This window comes from Lissotriton vulgaris, chromosome 1_1, assembly GCF_964263255.1.
Source record: "Lissotriton vulgaris chromosome 1_1, aLisVul1.2, whole genome shotgun sequence".
Lineage (NCBI taxonomy): Eukaryota > Metazoa > Chordata > Amphibia > Caudata > Salamandridae > Lissotriton > Lissotriton vulgaris.
The window spans coordinates 1,998,863,854-1,998,882,853 of NC_141685.1; the positions used below are offsets into that span (position 1 = coordinate 1,998,863,854).

The 19,000-nt window shown below is 46.7% G+C and overlaps 1 protein-coding gene across 1 annotated transcript in view; it reads right to left on the minus strand.

The window, feature by feature from the left end:
- Positions 1–19,000, minus strand: part of DHTKD1 (dehydrogenase E1 and transketolase domain containing 1) — a 1,474,452-nt gene that overhangs the window by 1,003,058 nt on the left and 452,394 nt on the right. The window lies entirely within an intron of this gene.

Below are 19,000 nucleotides of genomic sequence, written 5' to 3' on the forward strand. Positions count from 1 at the left end.
CTTAAGGGAGGCTTGAATGTGGCAGATGCGACACATTTTATAAAGTCTAATAGAAAGGAAGACTAGCCTCAGGTGTAGAGGAAAACCTAGGTCAACTGTGAGCAGACGGTCGTTATCCAAGTTTCAAAATTTGACTGAAGCCTATGAATCTTGGCAGGTGAATAGAATGAATACCTGTAAGGGGGACTAGATAATGAGGAAATGGCTCCCTTTCCCTCATACTGTAGAGCAACAAAAGTATGATCTACTACATAAAAGCAAAGCGGTGTTACACCCTTGTACTGTCAACCAAAGGGAGAGTACGTATGAGAAAGTGTACCATGTTCCATTGCTTGAGAGGGTACCATGATAGATGATGTGGCACCTGAAAGGCTACGGAAAGTAGATATTGCTCCACTCCTTTTACCCTTTGCTAGCAGAACAAAATGCTTCTTGAAGGACATAGACAATACTCCGTAAGGACCAGATCATTTCCTGGAAAACATTAGTGGAATAGGTGTAACGATCAGTGGGATTAAACCCGTACATGGGGAGAAAAGAGACTTATTCTTGGTTTTGGCTTTGAATCCTGCAAATATTTTAAATGTATGAATGAATTGCAATACTTGATACAGAATGAACCTTACCAAGCAATAACTACCAGAGCACTGTCCAAAGCACATGCTTTATAGTGCCAAAAAGAAACATACCCATAGACTGGTCTACCTTATTTGACTTTTTAGTCTGCATTCTACCAGCTACAGAGCAACTGTTATGAGCTGGTGAATTACATGTCGCTCTGCCACCGGGGACTCCTGAACAGTAACTGGGTTCATTCCATTGGAATGATTTTCTATACCGAGGTGTTGACCCCACACTCTGTAAGGAGGAACTGGGGAGGCACAGTTCCTTACTCAAAGACTAGGCATGTGGGACGTCAAGTAAAGAGCAGCTCCTCCTTTCCTAGCAGACAGTCCCCCGTGCGTGGTTCTGTGTCCATTTCTTATCAGCTGTTTTGAAAAAGTAAATAGATAGTTATTTTGATTGTTTTCAATCCCTTCTGAAGTATACTCTTCTGACAGGGAAAATTACACACTGGGTTGAGCGCATGTGGAAACGGAAGACAGCTTTTGTGGAATGGCTAATAATCCCAGACAGTAAAGTGTCCCTACCGCACATCTTTTAACATATTAAGCTTAATAGATGTTCATAAATATGAAGCAAGGGGGGTCTTGTGTGCGGAAGAAGCTTCAAGGAGACTAGCTTCACTGACAGAGCGCAATGGATTGATTCACTAGTGACTGAAATGCACTTTCAGGCCAGTCGTTGGTTTCAGACACGCATCAAATGCACCTGAAGAACTTTGCCAGTATTTAAAGTATGTTTATTTTATTTTATTCCCTAGTTCTGATTAAAGTTAGATGTAAGCATAAGTCTTAAGCCAAGTGATATAGAAAAGGGACTGTGATCTTCATTTGAGGCAGACATCTTGGACTGGGCTGCATATTATCACATCCTGCCTAAATTTGTTACATATATATATAATCAAAAGAAAAGAAGGGGGATTAGGAGCAGACTAAAGGTCCAGTATCCATGCTCCGAAATTAAGGTCAATTCAACAAGGGGGATACTGTTCCTAAAGAAAAAGAGAACTAGGTTCTAGACAGGACGCCAAGGGCAATCCTCAGGATTGTCTCTTGCTGCCCACACACACTCCTAGTGATGTCATGTTTCATCATCGGGCAGGTGCTCATCAGGCCGGCGCTGCAATGCCCTACGGGTCCCACGAAGGGTCGCTTTAGTGGAGATCTTTTAATTGTTGCTGCCTTCTGATGAGTGCGAGGGTTTTCAATCAAGTGGGGTGGCACTGATTGTGAAAGAAGGTGGATTAAAACGGACTAGGGGATATCAAAGTATGCTTTAATATACAGACACCCCTGACAGACTTAAAAATCTGAATTGGTTAGTGCTACTATCGGGGTAGGATGTACCTAAGTAGCTAAGTGTATATAGGTGAGGTAAAATCGGGTCAACATGTCCGCGCCCTTGTGGTCTGTAAATGGTCTGTGGTGCTTCCCCAGGATCAGAAGTGTAAAGAGCCTACCCACACCTATAAATCATTACTAGGGAACCCACGCTAAAGGAGAGTTACCTACTTGAAGGGAAAGAACTAAAACAAACAAACTAAAATAACTTACCTGCACCCGGCCACATTGCCGCTCTTCTGCTCCTCTCTGGCTCCACTGCAGCACATGCTCAAAGATTCCCCTGCAGTCAATCCAGATGCTGCTCTCATGCTGCTCGCTGCATGACAGCAGTGTCAGGATTGGCATGCACGCCCTGAGTTTGTGCTCCCCGTGAGACTGGCAGCCTGTGCAACGCAGCTTGGGTTTTAGACATGTCAAGTTGGATGTCCTAAAACGGCCTGCCAAACCCATATGCCCACTGACAGCAGTACTCACCACTACCCCTCCGCAATTGATCCTGTGAAGGACCCACCCTCAAGACTGTGCCCTTAGAACTCACAAAACAAGTCAATATTAAACCTGTTTTATTATGGTTTTATTTTTCAAGTTTTGAGGCTGCTGGCAGGTGGGTGTGAGGGGGTGAAAAGCTCCTCCGTCATAGAAGACCAGCTGTCAAAAACCTTCTCACATCAACTCTCCACTTTAGCCCACTTTAACTCACACACATCAGGCTTCTCAGATCCATGGGCCCTCCCTAATGCCTACCATGAAAACTCATCATAAGACTCAGTCGTCCCCTGTTCACCACTGGCCTCCTTTCACTGCACTCATATCCTCTATATCTTATGTATAAAAAAAAACACAGACATCCTTACCCAGACCTTCTCTAGTTTCAGCAACTCACTTACCTCTCACAAATGCTACCTACTACATCTGGGATAGTTCAAGAGCTCCTCTCTAATCTCAATCCCTCAGGATAATCTTTCCACCTGACCCAAACAAGCATAATCCCCACTCAAAGGGTAAGACATACAAAACCTTGTAAAAAGCTATCAAAACACCAAAGCCTCAAAAACTGCAGTCTTTCAGCCGAAAACAAACCAACCTCCCCATCCCCTCCCTTATCTACACAAGATTAATTCCCCGTCCCTACCCAAAATCACAACAAGCCCTCTAACCTAATCCTTATTACCACCAGCACAAACCTGTGAGTTCCCCTCTCACTTGCATGCTGCATAACCACAACTCTGCAGGCTACAACTGCCTGGAGATGTCTGACACCAACGTTAACCATAACATCAACATCCTGATCCTTACAGAAACCTGGCAGAAGAATACCACAAACAGCGTTCTTCCACTCCAGCAGTCCCCCCACTCCATTTTGAGGAACAACTGGGATTGTAGACAAGGTGGAGGACTACCGTTCATCCACAGAAACGATCCGCTACAGGTGACTTCCCAACACCTGCTTTCAATCCTTTGAGTGTTTATCACTGGAAATCATTTCACAAGCCTCTTCTAACCTCAGATTGAACGTGACCTGCCACCCCCCTGGTCAAACAAACACCTTCATCAAAAAGTGCATGGGATTCTTCACAGCACAATTAATCAGCTCTGACAACACTATATTTCTCTGTGACTTGAACGGCCACTGGGGTTCTGAAGGAAATAAACAACTGGATCACTTTCCATCTTTGCCTAAAGAAAATGGCCTTCACAAACCCTTCCAATAATCTACACCAGCAAAAGCGATACTCTCAACGTATCCATCTCCAGAACACCTCTCCTTTCGTCCAGTGACCCCATCCTGGTTGATTGTAGGGATCACCACCAGATTCCCTTTATAGTGTGTTTCTTAGACAAGAAAACCCTTGGACAACTGAAGAAAGAAAAGATCTGGTTTAGAGACACCAGTAACATCAATATTGAAACCATGGCCAACCTAGCCGTATCAAAACTCATCTGGACCGTTCCTCAACTAGACATCAACGGAGCCACAGAAAATTTCAACTCCTGCATGGACTCCCTGATCTGGGAATTTGCATCCATCAAGAACAAATACACTAGATCCAAACCCTCTTTCCCCACTTTCCTCTGGTACCCCAAAGCCCTCTACGAAGAAAGGAAAAATATCCAAAAATTGAAGAAAGACTGGCAACATGCACTCTAACTATTAAGTCTAAGAAAGCTTTGTGCTGCGAGGGAAAAGTACAAAAGCCACATCTCATTAGCCAAGGCAGCACGTATCGGATAACTCCTTCATACAGCCAATAACAGACCGAACCAACTGTTTAAAGTAATTAATCAAGCCAACAACAACCCCCTAAAGCTAATTTAAGCCATCTGAGATCCTTTGCAACAACTTTGTAGACTTCTCTGACCAAACAAAAGAATTCAAAGGGATTAACATCTCCCTTTTGACCAAAGTCTACAATATAATCTAGGACATACTGCCTTGCAAGGCACTGAAGCCATGGTCCTTCTCTCGCCCAGATCTACTACGAACCCTATCAAAGTTGAAACTCAAACCATTATGTGACGTCATTCCAGGCTACATTAGTAAATCCTTAGCAAAACTGCTTCTCCCCATTTGGACAACCCTGGTTAACTCATCACTGAGTCAGAGTTGTTCCCGGACTGTCTAAAAAGGTGTCAAATTTCTCCTCTCCTAAAAAAGCAATCTCTGGACCCTATCGACTTCAACTGGCCTAGGCAAGGTGATTAAAACTTGCATAGCCTCCAAACTGTCAGCACACATCCAAAATAACAATGTCTTTGACTCCCTACAATCTGGATTCCGTTGGGGTGAGAGCACGGAGACTGCAGTTCTACAGATTGTGGAAGATGCACATGGGCCCATACCTAACAAACAACTCCAAAATTATAAAAATTGGGAATTTTGTCTCAGACCCAGTCAGCCTACATCAAGGTGTCCCTCAAAATGTGCTTCTTTCTTCAACCCTTTTCAAACTCTACGTGGAATCCCCCTGTACAATCCTCAGGAACTCAGGAGTCACCTTCGCTGATGACACACAAATTTACTTGAAGGTCTCATGCCTGGAATACTTCTCCCACCTATCCAACTCCCTGAATAGAATTCAAGCTTAGATGCCTAACCACATAAAACTATACCTAGCGAAAACAAAATTTATTTCCATCCCTCCATAAAGAGCTCACATCCCGACCCAAGACTGGGTGGATCTCCCCTCAGATATTGACGACGCTCGTCCATCATTCAGAGCGCCAAATCTTTAGGATTCACCCTCAACAGATATCGGAACCTCCATAACCAATCTCTAAGGGTGCCCATTTTCAGCTAAGGTGCTTTTGGGGAATCAGGAACCACATACTAGCACACAACCTTAAATCTGTTGGCCAGACACTTTGCTCTCCAGACTGGACTACGATATTGCACTCCTTTCTGGCTTTCCTAAAGACCACTTAGGTCATCTCAGAGAAGTCGTACATGAGGCAGCCTGCTTAGTGACAGGACACAAGAAATGTGGTAACAGCTCCTATATTCTACAATCCCTTTAGTGGATTCCATAAGGGCAAGAGCTCAATTAAAAAAAAATTAAACTGGATCACTGTTAAAACTCGTCTCTCCTCTTTACCCTCATACCTCTCCGAGAAACTGAAAGTCTCAGGTGCGGGCTGAGATTCACAAAACGCTCAATTGCTTGATACCTTCAGCCACAAGAGATATATGAATTAATACTCCTCTGACAGTGCCAAAAGATAATAGAACTCTCTCTCGCAAGGTTTCTGCTTGACCATGTCTGGTCACCTTCAAAAAAGACCTCAAAGCTCTTCTCTTTAAATGACACCTGGCCTAAACTGCTCAAATCCCTCAAGATTCCGCCAAACGCATACCAACCTCAAACTAAACAAGCAACTGAAGATCTTCACTTTGTACGGTACCACCTGCTTTTCATTGCTATGTTTTACAATGAATTGTGTGAAGCGCTCTACCTTCCTCTGGAGGCCAAGAAAATAAGTTACTTACCTGTAACTGCAGTTCTCCAGTATTGGTATTGTTCATAGAATCACATGCTTGAATCATTCCCCGTCATTGAAGTGGGAGTCCCACAGTACCATAAAAATTAAGTATGTATCACTATAATAGGCTAAAATAGCAATGAAAAAGACAGTTCAATAGCCTATCTATGTCCATCAGATTTTTAAGCACAATTAGGAATAAAATAATCCAGAGCTATAAGGGAAGCACCTCTGGGGAGGTAGGTGTTTATCTTGTGAATCTATGAAAGATATCAATACTGGAGAAGGCTAAGTTGCTTACCTTTAATCCTAGTTCTCTTCCAGGAGTATACTCATCAAAGTCATAAGCAGTGAATAGTCCCGCCCACGTGCGAGGGACCCCAGAGCATTTACAAAATTATATACATATAAATATATATCACAAAAAGAAATGGAATCAGCACACATCAATTATAAGTCTTATTTAAAGTTCATAGAACAGCAGATGTCCACGATGATTTGAAGAACATGCCAGGTCCAGATTTTTCTTATACTCTCAAAAAATATTCTTTATTGATAAATATGTATAGTTGCTAAAATCCAATATTCAAAAATCTCATTTAGCCAATGCGTTACGCCTCAAGAGAAACTTCTTCAGGGCTTAAAATTGTATAAACATTATATGTCTGTGTTCCAATAACAAAGAAAAAATTCTAAGACAGAAATAGGTCTAGTGCCAAGACAATCATCTTAGTGCGATGATGATAAAGCAGACCTTAACATTAAAAGGCAGGGTGGCAAACAGCATGGTTTTCAGGGACGTTATAGTTAGTAATTAACATTTAAAAAACCTTGAATTCACTGAATAAAACAGAGGTTTTAGGGACGTTATAGTTAGGAATGAAAAATGTCCTAGTAATCATGACGGAAAGTTTCAATTCTATTAAGGACGTGGAGGCGAGGATTATGCTGTAACTTTCTTCATTCCTCACAACAAGCAGTGTTCAACTGCAACATTTAACAAAAAACCAGCACTCCCATGGTGCTTTAGGCAGTCTATAGCATCCACGAATCGGCGCTTTCCGTCATCCCGGAGAGCGAATGCTTTCTGTGGCAACTCTTCTTACAAGACTGCAGCCAGAACAACTTTGCATCAGCTCATTCGTTTTTGGCACCGTCGGAACCTGAAACAGATCAACCAGAAGGACCATGACTCTATTCTCAGAGACTCTGACAGGCAAGCCAACAAGCACAAACAAACCATAATTATCTGATAACCCAAAGAAACACATCTCCAGAAGAAAAATACAAAGCAAGGCAGACATACTTATGCTGCATGCGGAATCAGCATCCAAACAGTAAGGAACATGTAGCCACAAAGAGGGTGGGCAAAGGAGATCGTTAGAGCCCTGGCGGGGAATAATCCTCGCCTCAGCGTCCTTAATAGAATTGAAACTTTCTGTCATGATTACTAGGACATTTTTCATTCTATGTCAGGACCGGAGGCAAGGATTATGCTCGTTCAAAGCTTATCGACCACCAGCGAGGCCATATCTATGACTGGTTTAAAATAGCATCCCTTGAACATCGAGTCCGATGACCAGTTGGCGGCGTTCAAAATATCTTCCAGCCTGGCTCCCAGGGAGAAAGCTTTTGACGCCAAGGCTCCCGCACCGAATGGGCGCCAAACTGCGAGACATTTATGCCAGCTTTCTGCATCACCCATCGGACCCAGTGTGCTATAGTCGGTGGTGTAACCGCTTTGAAGGGCTTCCGCAAGGAAATCAACAATTGTCATTCTCCTGGAGGACGCGTCGTCTCCGTCATGCTTGCCTATTCCTTAAGGCATCGGACCATGAACAGTTTGGGCAAACCATCAAAAGCTGGATATGCAATCACCCTAGAGTCTGACTTAGATCTGCAGACGATATGGAAGGTAACGTCCTACGGGGTGTAGACTCGACCTGAAATGTCCAAAGCCTGAACATCGGACACCGTGAGACAAGAAACAAGGCACAGAAGCATCGCCAACTTTGCCGAAAGTACTTTGCGGGACAAATATTTATTGGGTTGCCAAGAATTAAACAGGTGGAGAACTTTGTTAACATCCCAAAGAGCTGAACTAAATATCTCGGTTCCGGGGGAAGCGTTAAGCATTTGGCAGACCAAGGGATGTTCTCCAACTGGGCAACCTTGTATCGGCACATGGCCCGTTGAAATCGCTGGCGGGTAGGAATTGATTGTCCAATACGCCAAGCCCTGAGAGACCAAGGAAGCCAAGAAGTTCAGAATAACTACCACCTCGCACCCTATGGGATCGTAATCGTTCCAAACACACCAACTGACCCATCGAGACCAGGCTGATCCATATCTCTTGTTGGTGCTGTCCACCCACGCTGCTACCAGCAAACGCTGAGCCTCTTGCGAAAGTCCGCCAACTCTCTAGCGATGCCTGAAATCCACCAGGCCACTAGATGCATTCTCCCCTGCTGGATAAAACGGTGAGGGAGACCCTGAGGATCCCTCAGAAGAAAACAATCGCAGGGTAGATGAATTGGAGAATCCCAAGAAAGTTCCAGAAGAACTGGAAACCACACTTGCGACCTCCAATAAAGAGTAATCAGAACCACCCTCGCCTGCTGTCTGCGAACATGGGTGGTGAGCCTCATGATCATCACGAAGGGGGGAAAAGCGTAGCTGGTGTCCCCGGACCAATCCTGGAGTAAAGCGTCAGTTGCGGCCGCCAGAGGATCTGGCTTCCAGCTGTAGAATTTGGGAAGCTAGTGGTCCAGCCGGGGAGGCAAAGAGGTCCACCGAAAATGGGCCCAACGTGTCATGCAACCGCTGAAAAACCTGGGTGAAGCTGCCACAAGCACATGTTCAGCCAACTCCTGGAGCACCAGTCCGCTACCACATTGGTCACTCCCTGGAGGTATTCTGCCGTCACTGAGATATTGTGTGAGAGTCAAAAGGTCCACATATCCATGGCCAGATCCGCCAACGCCTTGGACTTCGTACCCTTGAGGTGGTTGATATAACGCACCACTGAGACGTTGTCCATTTTCAACAGGACGTTGCAGGAAATCCTGACCTTGGTCCAGCATTTTATCGCGAAAGAACCAGTCATCAACTCCAGGCAGTTGATGTACAGCTGACTTTCTGCAGAAGACCACTTTCCGCCGGTAAAGGAGTCCCCACACGAGCCCCCCCAGCCCAATTTGCTTGAGCCAGACCCATTCACTAGATCTGGGTCGCAACCAAAAATGGGCCTGCCTGCCATTCCAGGCATACATATGGTCGAGCCACCATCTCATCTCCACTCAAACCTCCTCCGTGAGGGGAACTTGGTCTGCATACTGCAGGCCCTTGCTGAGATGAAAGGCTTAGAGATGCTGAAGCGCTCTGTAGTGGAGCGGGCCCAGGAAGATAGCTTAAATCGACGAGCATACCAGGCCAACTAGGCACACTATCTGCCTCCGAGAGGTAGAAGAGCGACCCAGGGTGCATCGGAGTTCCCTGCGAAACAGATCACCAGGGATACCATCCAGGTCTTTCGCAGGGGCAATTGTGTTCAGCATGGACAGGATATCCACTTAAGTAAATGAAAGGGTACACACTGGGTAGCCTAGCTCATGGGATATCTGATTTCTATTGTTTGTTTGTTTCAGTGGGGGAATAAAGGTCACTAAAGTGTTTATGCCACTCTACAGCTGAAATATTATTAGCCAAAGGGGGCGATCTTTCAAAGTTGCCCTTGAACAGAGGGGTCCAGAATTTCTTACTATCTGGATGATGGATGGCTTCCCCAAGATCTTCCCACCTCCTTTCATCCCATTCTCTCTTCACTTTGGCTTGTGCCTGTTCATATTCCTTCCTGATATCACGTGTACTAGATGCATCCCTGTTTCTAATGGCTACAGACAGTCTCCCACTCAGCAGTCTACACTTCCTACTAAAACATGGATTAGATCCCAATGGTCTGCCCTGTTTTGGCCCAGTCTTGTGGCCAATCAATCAATCAGAACAATTTGTAAAGTGCGCTACTCACCCAGAATGGTCTCAAGGCGCTGGGGAGAGGCGGGGGGTGTGTTACTGCTCGAAAAGCCAGGTCTTGAGTTGCTTCCTTAAGGAGAGATGGTCCTGGGTCAGCCGTAGGTCGATGGGGAGGGAGTTCCATGTCTTGGCCGCCAGGTAGGAGAAGGATCTTCCTCCGGCGGTGGCTCTGCGGAGGCGTGGTACGGTGGCGAGGGCGAGGCTGGTCGATCGCAGCTGGCGGGTGGGTGTGTAGAAAGTGAGGCGGTTGTTGAGGTATTTGGGGCCCAGGTCGTGGATAGCTTTGTGTGCGTGGGTGAGGAGTCTGAACGTGATCCTCTTGATGACTGGGAGCCAGTGCAGGTCTCTCAGGTGCGCGGAGACGTGGTTGTGGCGGGGGATGTCCAGGACGAGTCGTGCTGAGGCGTTCTGTATGCGTTGAAGTCTTTTCTGTAGTTTGGCAGTGGTTCCCGCGTAGAGGGTGTTCCCGTAGTCCATTCGGCTGGTGACGAGTGCCTGGGTGACCGTCTTCCTGGTTTCGGTGGGGATCTATCGGAAGATCTTACGGAGCATGCGCAGGGTGTGGAAGCAAGATGACGATACGGTGTTGACTTGTCTGGTCATTGCGAGGGCGGAGTCCAGGATGAAGCCCAGGTTTCGTGTGTGGTCCGTTGGCTTGGGGGTGGTGCCCAGAGCAGGGGGGCACCAGGAGTCGTCCCAGGCGGAGGGGGATGATCCCAGGATGAGGACTTCCGTCTTGTCTGAGTTCAGCTTCAGGCAGCTGTTCTTCATCCATTCGGCGGCGTCCTTCATTCCCTCGTGTAGGCTGGCTCTGGCGTTGGCCGGGTCATTGGTGAGGGAGAGGATCAGCTGGCTGTTGTCGGCGTATGAGATGATGTTAAGGTTGTGTTGGCGTGCGATGGCTGCGAGGGGGCTCATGTAGTCGTGAAAGAGGGTGGGGCTGAGCGAGGATCCTTGAGGTAGGCCGCAGATGACTTCGGTGGCCGCGGATCGGAACGGGGGGAGGCGGACTCTCTGGGTTCTTCCAGCGAGGAACGAGGTGATCCACTCCAGTGCTTTCCCTTGGATTCCGATGTTACTGAGGCGCTGTATTAGGGTGCGGTGGCAGACTGTGTTGAATGCTGCAGAACGGTCCAGGAGGATGAGGGCAGCTGTTTCCCCGTTATCGAGCAGGGATCTGATGTCGTCGGTGGCTGCAATGAGGGCGGTCTTGGTGCTGTGGTTGGCTCGGAAACTGGACTGGAGGGGTCGAGGGATCCGTTCGTCTCGAGGAAGTCCCCCCCCAGGCTCAGACCATGCTGGGCGACTTGGGGAAGGGGGCATCTCTCGCATCTATAGGACGCTGGTCAACAACACCCTGACCTCACTTAACCGACTCCGGGGCCAATGGGAGGAGTGGGTGGGTGGAACTTCTGGACGAGGAGGACTGGTGGGACGCTCTCATGTCGCCTAAGTTGGTCAACATGTCCGCTAAGCTCCGCCTGATCCAATTATACTACATACACATGGCTTACCTAACCCCACAGCGCCTACATTGTGCCGGCTTTTCCCCATCTGCCGTATGTACGAGATGCGGTCAAGACCCAACCGATTTCTATCACATGGTGTGGGCGTGCCCCCATCTGACTCAGTTCTGGGGAGAGATCGAGAGGGAATTATCCGAGGTCCTGGGGTGGAAGGTTCCCCATGACCCACGTCATTCCCTTCTCGGGATCACAGACGGACTAGATGGGACCAGGAATGAGAAGCAATTCTACAACACGGCCATGGTTGTGGCTAAGAGGGACATTGCCGCCTCCTGGAGACAGCCCACACCGCCGGGCTCAAGGCAGGGAAGTGGTAAAAGGGGGTGGATTTTTGTGCTGCACAAGAAAAACCTATGTGTGAGGCACGAGTTTGTCCTAAGTAATACCGGAGGATTTGGGGCAAGTGGCTGAGAGTCATGGGGTGACATACTCTTTATACGAGACGTTTGTATCTACTGCTGGGGGGTGGGACTGGACAAGCGTTACTTATGTCTTTTTCATTGTACTATGTCGGTGTTGGTGCTCTTCAGGGTCGTGCAGTTGGTGCTTGTACTTTGTAAAACAATAAAGTTGTTTATAAAAAAAAAATAGACTTGCCCTTACCACTACTTAGCCTTACCCCTAAAGAAAGAGTTACTTACCTTCGGTAACGATGTATCTGGTAGAGACATAGTCTAGCCGCAGTTTCCTTAACTTAGAATATCCCCGGGCGTCAGACTGGATCCGGAAACCTTTGCACAGCAGCACCTCTGCGCACCGGGGACAGCGTCGCACAGCTCTGACCTGACGTCGTCCACGGACGTGACGTCAGCGGAACCATATATGCCCCTCCCGGGGCGCTGACGTTAGTTTTCGTTGGAGAAACTTTTCCGCCCCACAACGCGGAGCCACCACCAAAAAACTGTAAGACTATGGGAACAGTGTGCGACAATGATGAAAAGACATGGAATGGTGAAAGAAAACGACACCATAAAGGACAGTGCCAGGCACTGTATATTGAACACTAGTATAGGGAAAGAGCAGAGCATCGCTCTGAGTAGCAACCCAGCAAAAGAGAAGGCTAAATACCCTTGCAGGTAAAGGAAGTTGTAAACAACATCATGGCAGACGGCAGAAGTCCGCAACCTTAATGTATAACTGTGAAGGACAACAAGTCCGCAACACAGGAGCTTGGACAATTGACCATAAGACGTCACCAGAAAGAGACGTTGTGTCCCCAATAAGAGATCTATAAAATGTGGCAAAGCTAATAGACCTCAACCAATGGAGCGCAGGTTTGGTAAAAGACCCCAAGGCGATAGAGAAGGGGTTGCGGGGGTGGGAAAAACATGAATAGATTTCACACTGTACAACCCAGGGCATAGGGTTGGAAAGGATACATGACACATGAGCATACCGTAGAACAATGAAAGCAAAATGAAGCATTGTGTCTGAGTGAAGTGAAAACTTCACCCTGCAGAAGGGTCAAGCCACCCAGAGGGAGGCGAGTGTATAAAGCCCAATCTGAAAAGTTCCTTGCAGGACGGGGAGGACGGGTGGGCGTTAAGGAATCTGCAGCTAGACTATGTCTCTAACAGATACATTGTTACCAAAGGTAAGTAACTTGTTCATCTGATAGAGACGTCTAGCCTCAGATTCCTTAACTTAGAATAGATACCAAAGCCATACCCATAGAGGAGGCGGGCCTGCGACTGAACCCCAATAAGTTGCTGAGGAAACGTAGCCGTCAACAAAGTGATGACCCACGGCGGGCACCACAAGCCAGCGCAGCCACACCAGACCATGAAGCTCAGAAAGAGGGAAAAACATTGGGAGTCAAAGGCACCACAAGCTGTCAAAGGACAGCACGAAAACTCCTGTATATACACCGGTTAAGAGAAAGAAAACATATGCTCGATATGTCGCTGTGAAAGGGAAAGTTCATGACCTCGCAAGAAGTGGAACTGAACCCAGGGTCTGATCTATCCGCAGGATCTGACGTGCTGACCATAAATAAAACCCAGAGGGAAGACAACTAGTATGACAGAGTCAACATATACCGGTCCAGTATGTACAACAGTGGACAAAAGCACTGTTGAATCCTGTACCAGCCAAATACATGGGACAGTATAGACAGGATGCCGATCCATGATCAGAAAGTGCCAGTAGTACTAGAAACAGAAGACATGCCTTTGGAGAGTCACTCCGTTACCAGGCAAGAGAAAGGGCTGACGGCAACCAGCAGAGGCACCCAAAACAGGAGAACAGTAAAATCATAGCCAAGTGGAAGACTGGATGAAACAGAAGCATACTGTATGGACGGTCGAACCCTTCTGTAGGGTTACATGAGCAGCCCCGATGCGAGATTCGCCATAACAAGCAGGCAACCGACAAAAAAGGGGCACCTGGCAAGCTGGGAACCCACTTAAGAGCTCGTAGGCGAGCAGACCGGGTCAATGACCACGGAAACCGAATGAAGAAACGTTGACAGCACGATTTTGCTGTGTAACAGAGCAGATATAGAAGCAAAAGAAATACGCTAAAAAATGAAGCGTCACACAAGAAGACTAGGGTATGCGAAAAGTACCAACGGTTATAAGGAAGAAGTGGACAGAACAATGTCCAGACCAGTAGGCTACAGCAGCCCCTTGCCCAGGAGGAACAATCGTACCCCGCAAGATAGAGGAGGAGACAGAGCTAGACACGACAGCCGGAAACATTCAGGACCAACTGAATGTTCCAGGGGTCCAAAAAGCGAGCTGCTAAAGGGTACACTCCCCTTAATAGTGATGACAGCAGTAAGCCAAGCAGAAGTTTTGAAAACACCTGTGCGAAAGCAGCAGGAAATGTGTAAAAACTCCTGTTGGGAAAGTGCCCAGAAAACGAGGGCACAAGGCAATGTACAGTAGAGAGGTACGAGGCAAAGTCGCCATCCTTTAAGACGAACCCAGTAAGGGCTGAAGTACGAAAAAACTGTAACCGAACCCCTAAAGGGGGAGGGGAGAACCAGCACCACAGCAGTGGAAGAAACAACGCAAACACCCTATGATAGCGATTATACCAGGGTGAATTTCCAGGTTACGCCACACCAAGAAGCAGGCCACACAGTGGTTGTATCCTGGTGCAAAACAAGGACAGGGCGTCAGAGGTGAGCACAGCGCCTGAACTGAACAGAACAAGGGCCCTACAGATAATGACTGGCAAAAAAAGAGCAGCCATGAAGTACAAGAGGATCACAACGACGCTGAATAACCCTCCTGTGAATACAGGCGAGGCAGATGTCATATGGTAAGGACCCCACACCTAGGCATGGAAGGACTAACGACAACTAGTGCCAACTGCACCAAAAGTGCCTTAGGGCGATGCTAACATTAGGATCCCAGAACAGCAGAAAAAGAGGCCCACAGCAAGGTTGTGGTGAAACATTCCATAGGAGCGTACCAGGGCTAAGGTAGCCACCCAATAGCCTATAAACACCCCACATAGGGTAAATGTCAACCCCTGCGAGGGGAGTCCTCTTGGGAAAAGCACAAATTCAGAGGACAGAAGGGAAGACAGAACCAGAAGTCAGGCTGTACTGAACAAACACTGAGACGGCGGAACAATCGCCTACACCATCCGGGTCCCATGCAAAGAACCCAGGACACATTTGAAAGTAAATTTAACAAGGCAAAATTGCAGATACAGAGGTAGAAACACTTTAAGGCAGAAAGCCGTGCTGCAAAAGTCATGGCAGTCCAGATATAAGGCGGGAGACCGCTGAATCTGCTTGACTATCAAACAGGTCCATGCCATTGAACAGCAGATCTCTAAGATCATCCTAAACATTGTCCAGAAAACGACTGTCACGCAGCCAAGCATGGCGGCGTAAAGCCACAGACCGAGCAAGAGCTCGTCTCACAGAATCAGTGGCATTAAGGGAAGAACAGAGGGAAAATTGTGCCATTCCCCTGCTATCACGCAGAAGGCTGATCAAGTCCACCAGAGGGCCCTCTGGAAGTGAAGGAAGAAGGTCCTTGACTTATTCTCAAAGGGTAGAAGACACATGTGCGAACACACAAGCCGTATTCAATGCGAGGATGCCAGCACTGGCAGAGGCGAAAAGCTGGCAACCACGTGCGTCTAACCACCTAGATTTGCTGGTGGGAGGCGGCAGGGCAGAGGAAGACTGAGTCAAAGGCTGTTTAAACGACTAGGCCCTGAGCCCTAGGGTGAAGGGACTAACAGAGCGGATCATTTGTGGCAGGACGGTGTTGATGAGCTGTTGTGAATGTATCTAGGACCCTAATTAAATATTCCTGATTCATGCCCTTATGTGATTATGATAAATCATGTCCTTATGAAGGCATAAGAATCATACCTATATTTTGTCATAGCCCACGCAGCCCAAATACGGCAAGGCTACTTCCTTAGATTCATAGAGAGCACAACAAGTTCTTTCGACACACCAAACCTCCAGCAACCTGGGAATTCCCGATGTCTTTGTTTTGATTTGTCATAGAACTCCTGCGAGCACTAAAGGAACAGCCAGTTCTTAGTGACATCTTTTATTGACGTCTTATGTCCAACCTTACGTCAAACACGCCACCTTCCAGGTATAAATATACCAACACTTGTCTTAAGCAACACACGGTGGTGTGGACAGGCCCGGACTGGCTGTTGCGGGCACCGGGCAATCCCCCGGTGGGCCGCATGGTTGGGGGCCGGTTTTGGGCCCCTGGGGGCCGTTTTTGTTACAGGGTCGTGCTGCAAAAACGGTCCTGTAACAAAAACGGCCGAAAACCGGCCCTGGCACAGAGCGCAGTCGCATCAATCCCCTCTTCCTCCGGAGAAGGGGGGGCTAGGTGGGGCCGGTTGAGCACTTTGCCAGGGCCGGTTCTGGTTCCCAGTCCGGCCCTGGGTGTGGAGCAGAGCGGCTATCTACTTATCGGAAGCCCAGCTGATGCGAGAGCCGAAGGAAGCCGTCCCTCCCCTTTGACACACCGGGAAAGAAGCTGCCTTTTCTCACGCCGAGAAATCCAGCTCCGGTGTTTCCAGTCGGGAGATCGAGTTCTGAGAAACGAGATACAAGACCTCTTTCATTCTATAACCAAGGTACGGAGCTGAGAGAATTCTTGATTCAGATTCTTGGCAAAAAACCCAACTTAACTTAAAACTGCAACCTACTCACTCCTTAGGCTTAGATCAGATACACCGGGGTAGGCGTATCTTAGAAGCACCAGTTGAGTTTTTTAGTCAATGTTTTTATGTATGTAAATATTTTATCCGTTTTAAAGTATTATATGGCTAAGAAACCATATCAATGCTTTTACAGTATTATTTCATAATACTCCTTTTACTGTACGCACTTTACTTCATGATAAGTATTGCAATTGTGGCAATTCATTTCTCTTGCATGAGAAAGAAGACTGCTCAATAAAATAACACCTTTTATTGAAAACGCCCGTCTCTCTAATTCTCTGCACTCTGGTGAAACTAAGCTTGCACGATTGACTGAGTGAAATAGCTGTCTATTGTTTTCACACGACTCTGGAGATATACTACTTATTCTGGGGGAGCAAAGTTGTCATGTTATATGGTTGTCAGAAGCTAATCCCTTCTTGTCTAAATCAGGGAAGTTAACCCCTCCCTATTCATTCGAGAAAGTTTCTAGTGACCTCTGAGCTAGCTGGCAAAACTAATCAAGTCTAACATAGTCAGTAGAGACCTAGATGACCTCAGTCGTATGTCTACACTGCTGTTTATTTTATTTCAATGCGCAGAGCCTATTGGGAATATAGGAACTACACTACATGGCGCCCAACGTTTGGTAAGGCGATAATCTAACGCAAGATACTAGAGTAACTCAGTCCTGCTTTTCACACAGACCCCCTTCTCCCGTAAAAACTCCAATAGACGTCTGAAGTGGGTGAAAGGTTAATATCCGCCGAAACTTAGTAGGATGAGAATCCTATGTATTAGTTTACAGTATAGTCAACATTGAAGGATACAGTGTTCCAAAATATTGCGCACCTAATCTTTGTTTCCTTGAAACTTGCTCTACAAGAAACTTTCATTAAACAATGTCAAACCACGGCGACAACAACGAAACCGGTGAAGCCGCAGTAAATGCGAATCAACCGGGTGCAGACCTTACAGGGTTTAATGAAGACGACCATGATGCAATACTCATCCCGGTCAATATAAGAAAAACCATAACTATAAAACTTATAGAAAATGGAGTATCATCAAGAGGTGGTACAGTTGTATTTGTGGTAGTATCGCCAGACAGAGGTATTTAATTCCTGGATAACTTTTCCAGCAGCACACGCCGTGACACGTGAGTTCCACTACTATAAAATAGCGGAGTCTCCAGAGGAATACTCTCCTTTTGAGAAAATTGAAATTCCACTAACATATCAAGAGCACCTGCTCTTATTTAATGGCGCACTAAAACATCAAAATCACATTACCAGGCTCGGTCCACTAGGAAGACCAGGAGCCACGTGGCCGGTTCTAGCCAGCTAGACACCACACCCAGACATTGAAACAAAAAAGATACAACCTTAGAGATAGGGATAAATTAAGAAAACCTGACAGATATCAAGATATTGATACACGTCCCTCTCGATCTTTTCAGACTTCCTCACAGAAATCGGAAAGAAGAGGACGGTCAGAACACAAGGAAGAGCACGTCAAGTCCAAAGACAAAGAACCTGCTAATCAAAGTAAAAAAATCACAATTTCCCAGAAAGAAGGTAGCAAGTATTAAAATTAAACATGCAGAGAATCCTGAGGATACAACTGAAAAACGGAGAGTGGGCCCAGACAATGCTAGACAGCGCAGCAGAAGTGACCATAGCTCGCAAGATCCTGATGAACCTTCTGGAGACAGTGGACACGAATGAATACATTCAGGTGGAAACTGCAGACATGCGAGTTAGCGTGCCCTATAAACTATATGAAATAACATTACGTATAGGGGGAGATAAAACTAGGAAAATAAAAGGTCTCTTTTGGGAGAATCTATCTAAAGGCTATGATATCCTGTTAGCGGAAAAAGACTGGCCACCAGAGTTTGTCAGGGAATGCCCTCATGGCGAAGAAAGGATTATGCCTGCCTTCTCAAATCATATCCCAATTCATAAAAATACACATTTGCAAGAAAATGGGCAGTGGCCCAAGCCCGTGCTTTATATAAAAATCATGTAGGATGGGATGAGGATTCTCCTCCCCACAAAATCCAGTTAAAAAATCAACCTACTGCACAAAGGCAGTACCCAGTTAAACAAGAAGCTAAAAAGGAAGTCAGGGAGATCTTAGATCAACTTGAATATCAAGGGGCAATTGTAAATGTAAATGTAAATGTATTGCGATTTATATAGCGCACGTATCACCCGAAGGCATCAAGACGCTTGCCTTGGGAACCCGTCCTGGTATTCCCCTGTGAGATAACCCTAGCAGGGTATCCACAAGGTGAAAGCCAGGCATCCCGCCGCGAGGGACCGTAGTGGAGATTAAGCAAGCTATTGCCCAGAG